Raw genomic sequence first — 14,872 nt, forward strand, 5'->3', positions numbered from 1 at the left:
TGTCTTCACTACTTTCCTCTTTATCAGAGAGGGTGATGGGTTTTTCAGAGGATGCTCCCTCTGGCCTCTTGGTGCTGCTGAAGGTTCTCTTCAGCCTTTGACTTGAACGTTCCCCCTTTCTTGGGGAAGCTTTGGCAGGGAATTTCTTTTTGCCCTGTTTGCTTTCAGTAGCAACAAGGGCATCTTTTTTTACCTTGGTGGGAGGGGGAACAGTTCTTCTTGCCTGAGTGTAGGCAGAAGTGGTAGATTTTGAAAGGGTGGCCTTTGGGGTTTTCTTCTGTGGGGCTTCAGGTCCCACCTTTTCATCATCATTGGTGACAGTGCGTCTGAATGCTTCAGGAACTGGCTCAGCTGTCTCAATATATGTTCTCCTTAGACCATTCCAGGTCTTGGAATCGATAACAGACGCCAGCACCGTCTCATCATCCGTGTAAGTTTTCACACCAGCTCTCAAGCAGAGCTTTGTGATCAAGCAGGGAAGGCAGACAGTAGTCTTTCCTATCTCCTTCTTCATACTGTCGTAAATAAGAGGTACTGCATCAAAATGAGTGTTCTTTATGATGCAAAGGATTTGAACTTGGAGTGCCGACTTGACATTGGCCTCATGAGTGGAGGGAGTGAGGTTAGAGTTCGAAAACAATGCCGAAAATCTGGCTTCATCCCTCATGCTTCCCTTGCAGAGGGATCCTTTGGCGTAGGTAGGGTTCCTGATGGCTATCGTCTTCTTCACGTCCTGCAGAAATCTGGTACGGACAATTGGGAACAGTGGGAAGTTTGAGTACCTCCTTGATAGCAGTGGGGGAGAATGATATCTTCTTCCCCCTCACTTTGACCTCATCAGTGGCGTACTCTTGAGGTAGCCTCCTTGCTTGATACAGAAACTCAGCCACCAGTGAGATGTTCACATCTCGTTCATCAGTGGCAAACTGAAGCCAATTGAGGCTGGTCAAGGCCTTTTTTACGAAGGAGGGTAGAGGGGCTTTATCTTGCATGGATATGTTCCTTTCTGGGTAAAGGTGGATAATGGGTTCAGTGAGTTCAGGTTCCTGGCCGCGACTGGCCACAGGAATCACTGTTACTGAAAGTTTGGTCATTTTTAGTAGAAAGGAGGTTAAGGCAAAAAAAAATGCAGAAGGAGGGAAAGAGTTTCTAAGTTAGTGGAGAACAGTAAAACTTGAAGGAAGAAAGAGATGAGTTTAAATAGACAACTAGAGGAAGAGAAATGGAAAGGCTTTTGGGACGTGGAGGTTGAAGAGAGGGAGTGGAAAAGGTAGTGGAAGAGGTAGTGGAATAGGGACGTTACAGAACGAATGGTCAGGGGTTAGTGGCCTGTAACTAATGATGATGATTGTGAGGAGATGGAACGGTTTAGGTTAGAAACGTGGGAGATAGGGAAAGATGAAAGGGGTCAGTTGCATTAATGGTTGAGGAGACGGTTGCTTTTTTATGGCATGTTTTCAAGATTTGTAATAAATACAAATTTGATACGGCTGCGTACTTTATGAGTGACTCGACAGGGGCAGGTGTCCCTGTCACTCTTATCTCCTAACCCAAGGAACGTTCCCTTTGTCTTTTTTCTAAATTCTAAAAAATAATAATATAATACTACAAGGAAATCTAATCTAATAAATAGAAGGGGAACGTAAATCATATCAAATAACCATTCATTCATTACTACAGTTTAAAAGATTACCTAAAAATTTAAATTTTCTTTTAAAAGTATATATATATAACACTTTTTTTTTATATTTGGGATTGTGTGTTTAGTGAACCACCCCAAAACTACATTCCTGGAACGGGACGTATGTTATTTGGACTTTGGAGTTGAACATCAGATGTTCCCTCCATTTGGGAGCTATGTGGTTAAGGTTAACCACCCCAAAACTTTGCTCTTTGTTAGAGAGCAAATGCATCCACTGGGTTGCCTCCCAGTCAGCGCTTAGTTTAATGTCTTTAGCTAGACATGGTACTTACCTTTCAGGTCTCTGGAGAAGTTGTTGAGGGAACTTCAGTGTCCCCTAGTAGTTTTCCTTGTGTTCTTGTATTGAGGCTGGCAGCTATCTGTCCCAGGTGGGACTCAATGTTCCTAACCACTGCATCATTCCTGGTGACATATTCTTTGACATAGTTTTCCAGGGTGTTGATGCGTTGGTCATCTCTGTGGAACGGAACGTAATTGGTTCTTCTTTGTTGTTCAAACATTCTATTGCTCCTGCCTTGTTGATACTGTTGCTGCTGATTGTTGAATGGTCTTTGGTTCATGGGTGGTCTCCATTGGGGGTTATGGTTATGATCTTTCGTTATAGTTCCTCCAGGAATTGAATTGGTGTTGCGTCCTGCTTGCTGATTGTCTCTGGCTTGGGTGAAGTTCCTATTTCCAAAGTTCTCTGCATAACACACCAATGCAGTCGATGGACAGTCTGTTGAATCATGAAGGTCACCACAGGCTGAGCATGGTTCAGTTTCAGCTGCTGTGAGTTGCAAGACTTCCATCCTTGGTCTTTCTTGATCAGCCTTCAGGTTCTTCACCTCACTCATGAGTGAGGCTAGCTGGGCTTCCGTGACAGTTTATTTGTCTAGTTCTAGCATGCCAGGCTTCCTTACTGGGCTCACCCTGTCTATTGGCCACTGGAGACATCTTTCTGCAGTACCTTCAATGATTTCATACATGGATTCAAGAGTTCCTGTAAAAAAATATCCTCCTGCATCTAAATGTGATTAAGAAGTACTTTATAAAAAGATTGTAATACTCCCAAACTCTCTACTCCATGGTTCGGACATTTTCTGATGATGTTCTTGTATCTCTCCCAAGCTTCATAGAGATTTTCTCCATAAAACATCCTGAAGTTAGAGAGCTCTGCTCTCACATCAGCTTGGCGAGACATAGGGAGAAATCTCTCTATAAACTTGTTAGAGAGTTCCTCCCACGAGTGTATTGATCCAGGGGTGAGAGTTTTCATCCATGTTTTTGCTTTTAGGCCCAAGGAGTGAGGAAATAACCTCATTCTCATACATTCCTCTGTCACACCCTCAACTCTAAAATTATCACAGATATCTTTAAATGTTGTGAGGTATGTGTAAGGATCTTCTGCAGGGAGTCCATTGAAAACTCTAGCTTCCCTGATCATGTGAAACATGATGGGTTTCCGTTCAAAATTAGGTGCTACAGGAGAGAGGCTGGTCTGTTCTTGAAAGGAGCAGCCAAAGTTCTAAAGTTTTGTTTAGGAGGAATATCTTCATTATTATTGTGATTAGCCATATTTCCACAAATTTCTTCCCTGGGGTTTCTTCTTCTTCTGTGCAAGGTACGTTCTGGTTCATGATCAAAGAGAAACTCAGGTATTTCAGTGTAGTGGCCAGATTCTGTTTCAGACTCTTCACTCATAAACCATAAAAACACAGGTTATATGAACAGCAGAAATAGTGACAAGAAAAATAAAGGAATATGAAATATACAGAGTATGTACTAAAAACAGTAATAAGAACAAAATTTAGTGTTTCTATCCCCGGCAACGGCGCAAAATACTTGTTGGGTGGTTTACCGTTGGTGAAAAAATAGATATTCTGATGGAAGACGTTCCTCTATTCTAAATTAGTAAAGAGAAAATAGATTTGTTCCCTTACTTCCAACCCAAGTGCGCAAGTGCACGCATCAAGTAATAATGGGTGTATTAATGTCCAGATTATTGTTCCCACGAGGATAGAACTTTAAATAATGCCATAAACTATTTTATAAAGAATGAAAACGAGAAGAAAAGTTAGTGATTGAACTGTCTGGTCAAACGTTCCCTAATGCCTTGACAACGTTCCTCAAGAACAGTAAGTTCAGTCTGATGGAAAAGAACTCCTCGCGTCGTTATATATGTGATCCTTCTTGATGAGAGAATGCACGACAATAGTCATTGGAGGTTGATAGATACATTGGTTGAATAGATTAAAAATAACATAGTAATAACTATACTCAAGAGACAACATGGTGGATGGTTTTAAAACAGTTTTAACACAAGGAACGGAGTTACTGCTCCATTCTTAAATAATTATTTTCTCTGCTCGAGACTTAGCACTTTTTTGCTTTGTCCCAGTTTCTTAACTACCAACTCTGATTCCTCAGCTCATGGACTAGATGGCTCACAAGTTTCCATATTCTTATGGCTCCCTTGACTCCAACAGATACTTGGTACAGAACCTTAAAATGGACGAAGTGGCCCCTTATTCCTAAGGTAACCAATAGTGTCGTTGCCAAAACACTACCTTCTCCCACTGGCTAAGCTGTCTGAAATCCCTTCCTTAAGGAAGTTCCTTTCTCAGTATGAGTTCAATTTCCATTGAGACACAATGAATATAGCTTACTTAGCCAGAGAAATACAAAAAGTTTCAGTACAAGAGTTTTGAAAACAATTCTTTAAGAAATTTGCAGCTTATCCGTTCCACAGATAGTTTAGCCCATGGCTGTTACTTTAAACATAATTATTCTAAACTGAAGTCCCATAGACCCGAGATTCAGTTCAGAGATAACGAGTGGAAAGGAGAGAAGAAATACTTATATTGAAATGAAACAAGAAAGATTACAACAAAATATGAAGTGGAGAAGATGGTTGATGCTCGTGAGGAGTCTCAAGTGAATGTTACAGAATAAAGGAGAAGTGTTGTCACTTAACTATAGCTACCACTATACAAAATTAACTAAATACTACTAAGTGATGTCTTCTTAAGGAATTCGATTCCTTAGGAATTCGATGATGTCTTCGTGTTTGGGACGTCCTAATTATAGGCAGAAGAGTGAATGGCAGTCTTGTAAAATTCCTTGGAGTTGGTTTCTTGACTGCATGGACGGGGCGGTGGCAACAGTGTTTGGAAGCTTGCAACTTGCTGGATGGGACAGTTTTTTGTTGAGATTTGCCATTTCTTGCAATCCCCCATGTCTTGCTTTCTTCTCAGCCAATGAGAACTCTTTATTCCCTGCTATACATGTTTCTTCGTGCTTAATTGATGCACCGCCTTTGCTTTATGGAAACTTCATTTTACGTTTCCTGCAAAGTGGTCAGAAGCATTAAATGAGTGGAGCAGGTGCAATAAATGCTCTCAATCTGTTCCCTTTTAATATGTTTTCCAAAGGGTTACGTCATCATCCGTTCCCCCACTGTTTTTTGTCACAAAGATGTAAAACAAGTGATTTTCATGCTAAAGTTGCTCATCAGATGAGAGAACGGATGGTGTTTTGCCATCAAAATGGGCTTAGATGGGAACGAATTTACGCCCCATCAATACCCACGTTGGCATGTTATATTCTTGGGCATTCAAAAATATCTAGCCATGTTAAGAAAAAAAAGGGTTTATAAGTACAAATAATTGCAGGAATTCATCCTTGCAAGAGAGTAATCCGTAGGCTTGAAAGTTGGTGGATTGAGTATAAAAAGAGGGGTTGTTGAAATCAAAGAGGTATCTCCTCATTCATTGAAAAAAAAAGAACCACCCTCTAAGAGACGTTTATTGTTCTTTTAAGTTACTTTTTTTTTGGATACGTGAGTTACTGTTATTTTGTGAGTGGAGGATAAACCAGTATTCATACCTCTGCATCTTTAGGAATTTGTTCAATTAGATTTTAATTTGTACTATTATTATAGTTTTTTTTGTTCTTTTGTACATGTTGGGGACCAAACACAATAACCAAATGCAAACTAAAGTAAACATATAACACAGAAAAATAACAACAACAATAACAACAGTAACAACAGCAACACAATCATTTGGAACACAAGAATTTCTACGTCAAAAATCCAATATGGGAAGAAAAACAACAGGACCTTTATCAGAGTCCACCAAACTTCCACTATCACCAATCCATGATAATGGGTACACATACAATATGTTATCTCTCTATATAACAATAGAGGAGTCCAACAACATCATTAAACAGATGGAAATCAAGAGATAAATTAAGAAGAAAAGTCACCAAAAAAGCTTCAAAGGGGGAACCAGATCTGTGGCTTTAAAGAGTTCTAAACCGCAAAATGACCAGTGGATGTGAAGTACTAGACACTACGAACACTCCCCTGAAATCTGAGCTCGTTCCGATGAAGTCTCACCATTGGATCTGTTGGAAAAACCTTCTCTCCTTTTCTTTTTCTCTCTTCCACGCAACGCTCTCCCTCTTTATGACTCTATTTTTTTTCATGTCTGCTACGTTGTCTTTCTTTTTGCTTTCTTTTTTAATTCAAACAAAAGACAAAGGTGGCAAACAAAGCAAATAGGCCATGGGCTCCACCATTGTTAAAGGTCACGAACCAAACAAATCTCTCCCTTCGTGACCATGAGGAAGGAAACCATAAACTAACTCTTCACTTGGAGTCCATCTGTGCAAGCTCTTTGCACAATTCAAACTTCTCTTGAGTAACAACTTTAGTCAACATATCTGAGGCATTCTTGTCAATGCGAATCTTCTTAATCTTTAACAACTCATCTTCAACTACATCACACAGCCAGTGGTATCTCACATCAATGTTCTTTGTGTGAGAATGATAAGTTAAATTCTTGCTCAAGTCAATAGTGTTGAACCATAGGTCAAGAAGACTATGTTTATAAACTTTTGATGATAACAAAGCAACAAGTACCAACATAGCTTAACATGAAAGCTATTTGTAACACCCCGTGTATACCCAGTTTGTTATCATGTCATCGTATTAAGCTGCGCTTAATTAAAATGCGGAAACTAACTTTTTCTTTTCAATTATGACGTCATTATTATTAACCTAGTTGATTACTCAAATCCTTTTCAAAACATTGCCTGTATGTAAATTGCAATTCAACAATTAACTGAAATACCTCATATATAAATGTGTTTCTAGTCACGGAACTACAACATGTAGATCAGACATAATCCTGATAGTTTCTACATCACCAAGCTAAAAACATAACTAACATCAATGTGGCATGGACAATCCACATGCTCACCAAATAAACAGCATACTCATCGAGTCTCAATACAACAGTCATAGTAGAAGAATCAGACATAATCAGATAAAGTAACTAATCATCAACATGTGCTAATCAGCTTAGCTCCGGCCTTCTGCCGCCCAAGGTCTCAACCCCTGAGATACCTGAACCTGAAAATGTGCCCCACACGTGGGGTGAGATCTCTAAAAAGAAATCTCAGTAAGACAAGGGGTCCTCAAGGATCTCTCCACCCCAAGCTCACTTACATGTGCAATATAAGTTCCAAAAGCAGTAATATAGTATAAGTTCCAAAATCAGTGCAATGCAGCATATAATCATGTCATATGTGTCAAAATATCCTACTGACCAGAGAAAATGCAGGAATTACATACGTTTATAAACTACAATCAGTGCAAGACGCCACTTGCACTCCACCCACAGAATCACCATCTTGTATGACGCCATATACTCAGGCTTACCATCTAGGTGGAACAACACATGCATATCATAAAGCACTTGCACTTAACAACTCAATAGCATTTCAAATATCAATACATGAAAACACATCATGCATATAAACCATCCCCCCAAGGGGTATGGTGGAACCAATAATGGCTAAACCGAGGACACGAAAGCTTATCTCAAAAGCTAACTATCCAACTCAAGAGTCCAACCAAGTCCAAGGTCCACAAACAGCACTTTCACAGTCTGTTTATACTAACAATCATATCAATATTTATATTTTAATAGTTCATGACATAACGACAACGTTTTCCTTTTACGTTTCATGCCATTAGGCTTCTCACAAAGCCATAAGCCCTTAATCCAATTGATTCTAACTTAGATTAATTATTACAAAGGTTCAACTAACCAATCTAGGGTCCATAAACCCTAAATGCAGTTCTGTATGAACAGAACAGTCACTGTCTCGAAATTCCCAGAATATTCGAATATTTGTCTGAGGCATATCTAGATATCCATATCCGGATATCATATCATATCCGAATATCCATATCCGGATATCATATCTCCGGATATCTCTAACCTCATATCCGGATATCAATATCCGGATATCATATCCGGATATTTCGTGACAGAATGCAGATTCTGTATTTCGCGAAGATATCCTTCCAAGGTTTAGTTTTTTAACATCCTATACGTCCAAGAATCCATTTTTAGACAGGTTTAGGTTAGTACACATGCTAGTTACTTAACCAACTCATTAAACATTCCTGGACTCCACTTTTAACAAAGAAAACTCATGATCAAAGATGGTGAAGCTTACCCAAAGGCTCAAACTCATAAAAGACATTGTCTTGGAGCTTCCAACAATGCTCAAAGGTTCTGACTTTAAGAAACCACGAATTTGGCACCTCAAGATGGCTCTTTTACACTTAAAAATGGCTCTTTGAAGCCTTAAACGTTAAGAAAGTGACTCTCACACTCTCCACTAAGAAGTCATCCTTCAACTCCCTCACACAGTGGCTACAACTCAGAAATGAGACACCTCACTCCCTCACAATGCTAACTACTTAGTGTTTGCAAGATCAAAGGGGAGAATCCATGGAAAAAGATAGGATCTTGGTTTATTTTGGTGCATGAAGCTCAAGACCAAGAAAAGAAGAAATGGCTGGAAGCAATCAGCACACAAGGCTTCACGTAGCAGCTCAATATGGCCTAGGGTTTACAGCCCAATTAGTATTTATAGCCCACTTAAGTGTAATCGCACTGTATTAGCACTAATAGCTAAGCTTAGCATTTTAATCCCAAATTTTGGATTCTGAACCTAGCCATTTTTCTAGGATTTAAAATATTTTTATTTTATTTTTCGCAGCACTTTGCCTGTACGTGCTTTTACGTAGCCGGTATCAGTTCTGACACCAGTTCTCATTATTTTAACTCCAAACTTGTTATACTAGTCCTATATATTATTCTAGTGATATATACACACTTTTCATAATTTTCCGGGATACTTCATCGGTATGCATTTATACCGTGGAGCAGAATCGGTATCTGCACTTTTCGTCAGAAAAATGACTTCCAACATTATTAATCACTTACCATAATTATTTAAGCTATCTCATAATTATTCAAAGTCAATTATGGAATTATGTCATTAATCTCATAATTAATTTATTAAATTCATAAATTAGCGGTGCAGGTTCTTACATTCATCCTACCTTTTAGGATTTTGTCCTCAAAATCAGAAACATACCTGCCCGAAACTCGGGGTACTGCCGGAGAAGCTCGTCCTCTCGCTCCCAAGTACACTCTTCAGGAGTTCTTCATGTCCACTGTATTTTGACCATCGAAATGTTCTTGCTCCTAAGCTTCTTCTCTCCTCGACCAAGAATCTTGAGTGGTTCGACGGGAGTTTTCAATTTCTCTCGAACTTCCACATCATCAGGCTGCATCACGTGCAATGGATCCGCAATATACTTCCAAAGTTAAGACACATGAAACACTTCATGGATGTTGGCCAAGTTCGGAGGCAAGGCAAGTCGATAGGCAACAAACCCTACCCTACCAAGGATCTGGTATGACCCAATGAATTGCAGGCTAAACTTCCTCACTCTGAGGGCCCGACCAACACCGGTGGTTGGTGATAGTCTCACAAACACGTGCTCACCCTCACTGAACTCCAGTGGATGATGCTTGACATTGTAGTAACTCTTTTGGAGATTCTGCGCCTACTTCAGCTTCTCTATGATCATCTGAATCTGCTGGGTGGTCTCTTGGATGAAATTCAAGCCAAACAACTCCTTATCTCCAACCTCAGACCAACAGGTAGGTGTCTGACACCTTCTACCATACAATGCCTTGTAGGGTATCATGCCCAGGCTAACATGAAATCTGTTGTTGTATGAAAACTCAACCAATGGCAGGTACCTATCCCATGCTGAACCCTACTCCAATGTGCAAACCCTCAACATGTCCTCCAATGTCTGGATGGTCCGTTCAGTCTGTCTGTTAGTCTGAGGGTGATAGGTTGTACTCAATCTCAATTGAGTACCAAAAGCTCCCCACAGCGCCTCCCAAAATCGAGATGTGAACTTCGGGTCCCTGTCACTGATGATACTCTCGGGCACCCCGTGAAGCCTCACAATCTCGCGAACATAAAGTCTGGCCAACTGCTTAGTAGTGAAGCTCACCTTTACCGGAAGAAAATGGGCAGACTTAGTCAATCCGTCCACAATGACCCATATAGAGTCACAACCAGCCTGATTCTTCGGCAATCCCACCACGAAGTCCATGGGAATGCTCTCCCATTTCCACTACGGAATCTCAAGAGGTTGAAGCTTACCAGACGGCTTCTGGTGTTCAATCTTCACCTTCTGGCAAATCAAGCACTTGGAAACATAAACAACTATGTCTTTTTTCACGCTCGGCCACCAGAAATTCCTCTTTAAGTCCTGATACATCTTTGTAGCACAAGGGTGCACAGTAAATTGGCCCTTATGAGCCTCTGCCATCACCTCCTCAGTTAGAGGACCTCGAGGAATCACAATCCTCTTCTGGAATATCAACAAACCATCCTCATTCCAAGACACACAATCTTGTTTCTGCACATAATCTAGGCACTCTCTCTGCTCTTGCGCCTCTTTGATCTTTTCCATCAACTCATTCTCAACTCTAACGGTTTCCATCTCGAGAAGTGCAACCCCAAACAAAGAGGTCACTCTCAGATCTCGAAACTTCTCTATAACATCATAGTCACCCATCGTCAAATTGGATAGACTCACGGATTTTCGACTCAAAGCATCAGCTACCACATTGGCCTTGCTAGGATGGTACTTCAACTCAAAGTCGTAGTCTTTCAGAAATTCCATCCATCTCTTCTGTCTCATGTTCAGCTCCTTCTGGTCAAACAGATACTTCAAGCTCTTAGAGTCACTGAACACGGCAAACTTCATGCCATTGAGATAATGCCTCCAAATCTTGAAAGCAAAAAAAAAACGCTACCAACTCCAAGTCATGAGTCGGGTAATTCTCCTCATGAGGCTTCAACTGTCTCGAAGCATAAGCAATCACTCTGCCCAACTGCATCAGCACACAGCCCAACCCCTTTCCGGAGGCATCACAATACAACTCAATCTGCTCAGCAGGATCAGGAAGGACCAACACAAGTGCAGTCGTCAGTCTCTCCTTCAACTCCTGAAAGCATTCCTCACACTCGTGAGTCCATACAAATAGAGTCTTTTTTCAGGTAAGGCGAGTCAATGGTAGGACCATCTTGGAGAATCCCTCAATGAACCTCCTGTAGTACCTGATGGGACGTAAATTCGTTCCCATCTAGGCCCATTTTGATGGCAAAATACCGCACGTTCCCTCATCTTATGCACAACTTCAACATGAAAATCACTTGTTTTGCACATTTGTGACAAAAACACAGTGGGGGAATGTATTGTAACGTATTCCTTTAAAATATATTAAAAAGGGAACGAACTGAGACGCACTTAATGCACCTGCTCCACTCATTTAATGCCTCTGTACACTTTGCAGGTAACGTGGATTTAAAGTCTTCTAAAAGCAGAGGCGGTGCACCAACTGAATAGCAGGAAACGTGAAGAGCAGAGAATCAAGAGTTCTCATTGGCTGAAAAAGAAAGCAAGGCATGGGAAGGACTGCAAACAACGGCTAATCATCACCAAATCCTGTTCCATCCAACAATCTGTGCAGTTTCCATACTCTGCTGCCACCATCTCGTCCCCTTATTCAAGCAACCAGCTCACAAGGATTTACAAGATTGCCACTACTCTTCCATCTATTTCCATCTATAAATAGGACGACCCACACACAAAAACATCATCGAATCCTGGAGGGTTTGAAGTAAAAAAGGAAGAAATCACCTAGTAGTAGTAGTTAGTAGCTTAGTTTTATTTTAAGTTGTAACTGTAGTCAATTGACAACCCATCTTCTCTTCTCTGTATCAACCCTTAAGACTCCTCATGAGCATCAGACCATCTTTCTCCATTTTCTGTTTCGTTTGTAAACTGTCTTTTGAATTAATATAAGTGTTTTCTCTTTGTTCCATTTGTTATCTCTTAACTGAATCTCGGGTCTATGGGATTTCAGTTTGGAATAATTTTGTTTAAACTATCAGCCATGAGCTAAACTATCTGTGGAACGGATAAACTGTAAAACTCTTAAAGAACTGTTTTCAAAATTCTTGACTGAAGCTTTTTGGATTACTTTGGCTAAGTAAGCTATATTCATTGTGTATCAATGGAAATTGAACACATACTGAGAAAGGAACTTCCTTAAGGAAGGGATTTCAGACAGCTTAGCCATTGGGGGAAGGTAGTGTCATGGAAAAAACACTATTGGTCACCTTAGGAATAAGGGGCCAACTCGTACATTTTAAGGTTCTGTACTAAGTACCTGTTGGAGTCAAGGGAGCCATAGGAATATGGAAACTTGTGAGCCATCTAGTCCATAGGGGTGTTCGCGGTCTGGATTGGATCGGTTTTGGAAGCAAAATTCATCCGATCCAATCCCTGATGGCAAAACTTCTATTCAGCAGCCTGAAGTTCATCCGATCCATAGCAAAATTCTTCTTTCAGGTGCCAATCAGTGATGACATTAGCAGATTGAGGAGTCTTGAATGGATAATCAATGTCCTGTTGGACAGAATAAGCTTGAAACCAATCAAAGAAAGGAATATTTAACTCTACCTTGTCAAGAAAGTTATAAAATTCTTCTTGAATTAGTTGTCTTTTAATTCCCTTATAATTTTGGAAGAACCATTCTTTTTTAGGAGACTGTTCCTCAGAATTAAAGTCTTTCCTAAGGGTTTCCTTATCTATAATGAACTTATATAACATCATAAGAATTATGCATAGAGGAATAGGTTGGAGATTGAATAGATTTTGGGGATTGGATGATACTTTGTTCATTTTCTTCTTCTTTTTGGGTATATGAAGGTTTAGGAATAGAAGAAGAAGTGTCCAAACCCTGGAGATGGAGATTGAACCTACTAGGTTCAGAGATTGTAGAGAAAGATCTCCTTGAAAGAGCAGATTGAAAATCTTCAGAACGAAAATCTTGAGTTTGAACAGACCTGGAAGAACTTGCAGAACTGAAAGAGTTTCTTCTATCGAAGATTATTTCAACAGCACCACTTGGGAACTGCTTGATTTCTCTAAAGTTTGGAGTATCTCTAGGTTGAGCAGGTGTTGCCTTCTCAAGCCTCCATTTATCTGGTAGGACTATGTCAGTCCAACAGATGGTTTTGGGAACAGTGACATTTGCTCTAGACATGTCAGTAAGGAACAAAGTAGTTTCCCCAGTTTTCTTAGGTTTAAGAACCCTAGAGATGGAAGAATTCAATACTTTATATTGAATCCTAAAAAGCAAAGCTGCTGGAATAGATCCGGATTTCATGTCCAGACCACTTGTCTCAATGTTCAAAGTTAAGACATCCAAGATATTTTTATCTTGAAGACTAACCATACGATCAGGATAACAATTGAATAAGATTGGTCCATTGCTTAGGCTTGTTTCAACAGTTCCAAGTATAGAATCTGTAAATTTGTTATGCCTTGTATCACGAAGGCATAGAAGAACAGAAGCATTTAGACCTTCAATTCCAAGAGGTTTAATAGCCACTTGGACACATCCGATGTGCAGATAGTTATAACTTTGTTTATGAGTTTGTATAGACGATTTTGAAAGTAGTTGAAATTCTTCAAATTCCTTATTTAAAGGGATATTTCTTTCAACTGTTCTGATGATATAGTCAGATTTCCGAAAGAAGTTTCCTTCGGGTTTGTATAGTTCATTAGTTGGAATTCTGGGAATTTCCCAGTTATCCAGATCTTGATTGATATCTTCAAAGGAGATTTCTTCTTTAAAAATATTTTTTGCTACGATTTTTAACTTGATCTTTATGGATGGAAGAAGAACATGGCTGAGATGATTTGAAAGAGAGCTTAGAAGAGAGAGATTTAAACATGATAATAAAACAGATGTATTTCCCATATATCTGAACCATCATTTGGATCCATAGTAATACAGAGATAGATGTAAATTAACTTTTATCAACTGAGCATTAGATTAAGATTTTAACGTAAATAAACAACAGATTGTCAGAGATCTTCTTGATCCTTTGTTCAACATCGGCAAATTTGACTTACTGCCCTTCATATGGGACTTACTGCAACAGCTGAACAAGTTCTCAAGACTTTCATTTCTCATCCTACAATCATACATGCTTCTAACACATGTTAAAATGTTAACATAAAGCTCAGATAAATAACAGATAATTTAGATCTATCCATATATTCCTACAATCTTTTATTAGCTGAGTTTAGAGAGATAGTCTAGAGAGAGAGACTGCGAGGTACTTCTGAGTTTTCTCTTCTTCTCTGTTTTCTCTTTAATCTTTCAATCTGTAACTGTAATCGCAATCTTTATGTTTTGAATAAAATTTTTATTTCATATCTGCTTATGTAATGAACTCTTCTCTTCTCCATCCTTCCACCCAAGTTTGACTTCGGCCTACCGTATACAGCTTGGGTTCTCACCTTAAATTTATTTTATGTTTTAATTTCTGCATTTTAATTTCAGTCATTTATTTCATATAGTAGTCCGTCTACTTTCATGCAAATCCCAACCAAAGCTCGTCCTATTCAAATGAGTGGTGAACTTCTTGTCTTTTGTCAAAAAGAAATTGCTGATCTCATTGCTAAAGGTCTCATCAGGAAAAGCAAGAGTCCTTGGTCTTGTTCTGCCTTCTATGTCAACATTTATCTCTTTCCAATAGTTCAACAACAAACATGGGAGGAAATAACTTTTATCCAATCCATAAAAGTTAATTTACATCTATCTATGTATTACTATGGATCCAAATGATGGTTCAGATATCTGGGAAATACATCTGTTTTATTATCATGTTTAAATCTTTCTCTTCTAAGCTCTCTTTCAAATCATCTCAGCC

Source organism: Gastrolobium bilobum, unplaced genomic scaffold, assembly GCF_033153095.1.
Source record: "Gastrolobium bilobum isolate Gb01-03AN ecotype WA unplaced genomic scaffold, APGP_CSIRO_Gbil_v1 utg113087, whole genome shotgun sequence".
In the NCBI taxonomy this organism is placed as follows: Eukaryota; Viridiplantae; Streptophyta; class Magnoliopsida; order Fabales; family Fabaceae; genus Gastrolobium; species Gastrolobium bilobum.